Source organism: Varanus komodoensis, unplaced genomic scaffold (assembly GCF_004798865.1).
Source record: "Varanus komodoensis strain SLA01 unplaced genomic scaffold, ASM479886v1 scaffold27, whole genome shotgun sequence".
NCBI lineage: Eukaryota > Metazoa > Chordata > Lepidosauria > Squamata > Varanidae > Varanus > Varanus komodoensis.
This window is the reverse complement of record NW_025335701.1, coordinates 12414782-12420395: the sequence shown is the minus strand read 5'-3', so window position 1 is coordinate 12420395 and position 5614 is coordinate 12414782.

Sequence of the window (5614 nt, the reverse complement as noted above, 5' to 3'; positions counted from 1 at the left end):
GCTCGCTCCCGCCCACCGCCCGGCATCCCGGCCCGCGCGGCGCGGCGCTGCGCCCGCCCTTCCCGGCGCGGAGCCCGGGACCGAACGGCGCCGCGCGCCACCAGCACCCGAGGCCCGGGCAGGCAGGGCCACTGCGCAGTGGCTCCGGCGACTCCAGCCCGTCCGTTCGCGTCTGACGGGGTCGCGGAGGGGAGCGCGCGGTGCCTTTGGCGGACTTGCGAGCGCCAACCTTGCGCCCCCCCCACCCGCTGGGCCCTTCCTCCGCGCCCCCTCCCCTTTCCTTGCTCCGTCCGATTTCCCGGCCCAGTCCCTGCCCTGAGCTCGCCCCTGGAACCCGGGAAGGTGTGGAGTCCAGCCCCACATGCCCACTGGGCAAAGTTCAGCCAGCACCGGGGGCGGGGGTCGGGGACACCTCACGAACTACTCTTCTCACGGATCAGGGGAAAGGGTTGGGCTGGGGCTGCACTTCGATTGCCCCCAGGGCGCCTTGGCCAGCCCACAGTCTGGCAGGCAGCGGCTCAGCCCTGCCGCCCTTGTCCCTCTGCCAGCAGTGGGTGGTCAGCATCAGCCTGTCTGCCCATATGCTGCACGCATCTTGAAGACGAGGAGCCCCGATAGCTTCGCCCCCACACCGGTGGCCCTGCCAAAGCCACGCAAGAGAGCAGCTGTCCTTGCCTCCTGTAGGAACATGCGCGGCATGAACCCCCCCCCCCCCCAAGTCTAAGGGGGAAAAATGGTCAGGGTTGGAAACCCACACAGGTAACCTCCCCCAGCACTTAGCCTGTGCAGCGGGGAACTGGAGACCCCTCCCTCACGCGGTGAACAGGCAAACCCTCAGGCTGCAAGGGCACTAAGAGGCTGGGCCAGGCTGGGTGGTCCACCCTGCGGGCTTCTCAGCATGAGCAGAGCTTCCTCGTTTGGACTTGGCCACTGGTCAGCCGAGCCTCTTGCAGGGTGGGCAGCCTTGCACATACACTCCTTTTGGCTGCTTGCAAACACTCTCCTTTCCCTGACACCGAGTCATGGGGCAGGGTGGCCTTGCTAACTGGCTTATTTTTGCTGACTGGCTTGGCTTGGCTTGGCTTGGCGTGAGGGCTGATTTGGAGAGGCCGCTGCCACCACTGCCTTTCTGTTGGCTCCTACAGGAAAACAGACCATTTGGAGAGGTTCCCAGAAAAGCCTGGGCAGGGAGTGGGGACTGAGATGTGGGTCTTGAGCTGGCAAATGATGCCCCTGGCAGGCAAGCAGGAGGCTCTGCATAAGGCGGGAGTGTTGCACAGCCAGAATCAGCGCTGGTCTTTCCCTTCACCCCAGGCTGAGAGGACACTTGCACTTCGGGGGGGGGGGGGGGGGTGCCAGATGTTAAAGGAGTGGGTGTGGGGGGAGCACCTTGTTCACCTGGAGAACAGCTCGCCCAGAAGCGGATTCTCCCCAGAGGCAAGGCCTGCATTCCCCACAAATCTTGTGTCTTCCCAAATGCGCAAGGTGGTTTGCAGGGGGTGGGGGCAATGAAGGGCCCTCCTTGTGGAGTGGGAAGAGGGCAGCACATGGGGGGCTCATACTGCTCAACCACCTGCCATGGGCACATGAGCCTGGGTAAAACAGGGCCAGCACTGCTCCTGGGAGGGAGATTGGCACCTCTGATGAAAGCAACCAGCCCCCAAGGACAGGCCGCTGTGTTTTTCCTTTCACTCCACAACCACCCACCTAGCTTCAGAAGAACAGTCCTTGTTGACCAGGTACTTCAGCTGCTATTTGGGGCTTCTCTTCCTGGAAGTGGCCATGTGGAATGCAGAGATTTCATTTAGCCCTTTATTTAATGTCAGGAGCAGAAAATATGCCTGATGTTTCTCCAGCAGATTAAAAAGCTTTCAGCGCAGCCATGGGGGATGTGAGTGTGTACGTGCTGGGTGGGCGCGGGGGGGGGGGCTGCATCCTTTGCCATGATGCTCATGGCTTCCCATGGCCCTTTTGCTCTCTGGCCTGTTCGTGACAGAAAAGAGCAGCCCACAAGCTGGACAGAGACACTTTGGCTCCTGAGGGACACTCTGGATGTCCACACACAGACTGCTGGGTTATGCCGTGCAGCCCCCAAACCTTTCCTGTTCAGGAGGCTGTCCTAGCTGTGGATGGTGCTCAGAAAATTAGCCTGCCTCCCTTTCAGCTGCTCCTGGGGGCAGCTTGGCCTTCCTTTCCCCCATCTTAAGACCACCTCTTTCCACATAAACCCGGAGAGGGGAGCCCCTCCTGGAGCCAGCTTTGGCTCAGTGGAACAGGGTGGCCAAGAGCATCTTTAATCTGTTTAGGCTGATACAGCAACCAGGTCCTTCCTAGACAGAGATCACCTCTCTGCATTGATTCACGCTGCAGTAACCCCTTGCCAGCAACTGCTGCGAGGTCAGGCATCCCTCCTGGGAGCAGCCCCTCTCCTGCTGCAGCTCCAGCCAGCTTTTAGTGTCTGTGAGCAGGGAGCAGGGAGCAGGTGGCATGGCCCACCCCCAGTGGAAAAGCATCTCTCCCCTGAAGCCGAGTGAAACTTTTGAAGATCTTTGTTAAACTATCCCGAGACTTCGGTCATGGGACGATCTACAAAAGTTTTAAATTGATAAAGATTGTTGGAGATCTTCAGCAAAAAGAGGCAGCTAACTGTCAGGTCCATCAAGCAACCATGTCTGTCTCAAGGCGCTTTGTACTAGTGCAGAGACACTTGTGGGACAATTCATGGAGGACTTGGCAGCCCCTGTTCAAATGGCATGGCTGGCCAATCGGGCAGGGTTCCCTGCTCTGAACAGTGGGTGCCTTCGTGCTGCAGGTAGGCTGACCTCCGATCCAGTCCCAGAACCCGGACCCATGCTTCCTGGAGGGGCAAGGGCTCACCAGGGAGCTCAAGGGAAGGAACAGCAGTGACAGTTCTCCCTATGCTTGTCCAGGGCTCAAGTGGGGCATTTTGGTGGTGGCTAGCATAACGGAGATGGGCTGTGAGAGTGCATTTTCCAAAGTATTTCCCCAGATTTGGGAAAAAATCCCCTGCTTTCCTCTCAAATGTGCCTGTGCAGGGGGATATTTTCCCAGAACTATAAGCACCGGTCTTTAGGCATAATTATGCCCCCGCCCAATGCCAGCAACCTCATCCCTTCTGACTTCAGGTAAGAGCAAGCGTGCCTGGCAGACCGAGCGTGCTCAACTGGCACGTGTTCCTGCTATTTTTGAGCCTGTCTCTGTCAGGAAATGGCTGTATGGAGGAGCATTAAGCCCTTTATTGAATGCTGGGGAAGTGCATCAACGTGGCATTCCTTCTGCAGATTGAAAAGCTCTCAGGGCACTTTGGATTTGCCTCTCTCATTATGGCACTAATCTCTTCCCAGAATCCTCTTCTGCCTCCCAGACAAACAATTGCTGAAGAGCTTTGGAAATGGGCTGCCCAAAGAGCAGAGCCAGGATGTGGCCGTCCGTTCTGAGGCAGTGATGATTTCCCACAAGGCCTGGAAGATTTTCTGGAATTCAGAGGAGGAAGATCAGAAACATCTAGCAGAGTGCTTTCCAAAACATTTGCAAAAATACGGAGTTCTATTTTTCCAGCTGCAGTACTCAACTGTAGAAGAGTTCTGTGCTTGCAAAAGCCTGAAGACTTTCTCTGGGAGATACTTCTCTATTTAGAAACTGGCTATGCACTTCTCCAGAATCTGGACTCCTGTTTTGGTTTGTCTGATGGTGAAAGAATCTCTGGCGAGCAAACTTGGGAAGGTTGCCCTCCCTGTGGCAAACTGATGCAGATGCCCCCGTCTGGGGTGGACTCGGCATCTCCTTGCACTGTTAAGAGTCCTGCTCTCCAGCGCTGGATCCCGGACTGGGCTGGGCGCCTGGGGCCAGCTCTCAGTGACGCCTGGAGATTTCTGGGCACTCTGCTCACGGCCACACTCATGCCACTGCCCGTGTCCTTTGCCCCACAGTTATTCAAACACTGCACATAAGACATCTTGGATCTCGCATATTGCACCTAGGTCAGTCCTGTTAGGAAGGAAATGCCTTACAACTTTTACAAACTATTCAAACTAGCTTGCACATGTTTTAAAAACTACCCAAACAATCACATATCATCCCTTATCTGGTATTTCTAAAAAGTGCAGGGGGCAGAGCAACACAACCAAGCTTATCCTTTTATGAACACCTGACCGATGCGCCACGTGTTGGCAGAGTCATCAGAATACAGTGGTACCTTGGCTCAGGAACTTAATCCATTCCACGACTCTGGTTGCAACCCAAATTGGTCGTGAGCCAAGTCAAATTTCCCCATAAGACTCAATGTAAATAAGGTTTCCTCCCTCCCTCACTGGATGCACATCCTTGGTCCTCTGTGTGTCCAGCTCTTGTGGCAGTGCAACCTCAGCATCCACAGCAGCCCCACTTGCAGCCCCTTCGGCCTCCCTTAGGCTTCCGACATTCCCGTGGCTCTTTCTTCACCGCCTTGCTGTGTGGACGGAGTGCAGCGGCTGCTGGTCCTGGCTTCAGAGTGTCCCTCTCACCAACTGCTGCCAGGCCATGCCAACGTTGCATATAATTTGTGTCTTGCATTTGGTCATAAAGCTGACATCCATTTAAGCCCTGGTCTGTATTCCATGGCGGTTCGACAGAGTGTCAAGTGTGCCCAGGACGTATGGTGCCAGGTGTGGCCTCAGTAGTAGTTTCGGACCTCACAGGCACGTGCCAACTCCACGTGATCAAGGACACAAGTCAGGGCTGCCTGAGTGTCTCAGGGGTTTCCATTTGGTGGCCCTGTGGCCGAGGGAGTGCCCTTTGGCAGGAAGTTCCCTGGGACTGCAGCCCCAAGCGACCTGGCTGGGAGCAAGACACGCGCAACCAGGGCAAGTTGCGTCTGAGCGACTGTGTGGAGGGGTTCATGGCAGGATTCCCTTGCGGCTTTTTCTGACCAGAGGAGGCCTCCTGGAGGCACAGAAACGCCCCTGTGGACTGTGCCCAGACAGGGCTTGTCCACTGAGCGGCAGGACCAGCACCAGCCCGACGGGTGAGGCTGCATTCTTCACGCCACCCTTGTCTGTGGCTCCAGCTCTCCAACAGCAGAAAGCTGCTGTGGCTCTCCGCTGCTAAAAAGTAGGGCCTTCAATCCTGCACAAGCTCCTCCGTCGTCTCCTTCTTTTCGTGGCACCTGCCACGCTCCCACCTGCTGCCGGAGTGCTCTTCCTCCAGAGCTGCCGGCTTCCCCAGCTCAGGTGGGGAGGGGTGTCTCTGCTGCTTCGGGACTGGCACCTTCTTTTGTGTCTTTTGATCTGGCTACCCCTGGAAGGGCCCAGAAGTAAGCATAGAGTTTCCAGAGTGATCTTGCTGGAGGGGGGTGCGACGAGGGACTGCGAGGTCACCTCTGACCATGGTGAAGGCAGGGGGAGTAAAACGCAGGAGGAGGGAGCAAGCAGCTGCCCGCCCACCCATTTAGGCAGTTGTCATGTGGCTGAGCCAATTAATTATGAGCAATTAATATAAACTCTCGAACAACCCGCGGCTCAGCAGACCTACGGCACTTGGTCGCGGAGTCAGACGGCAACGTCCAGGTACAGTACATTTCTGCCTCCTGCCAGAGGGCCTCTGGAAGCAGGCAGCA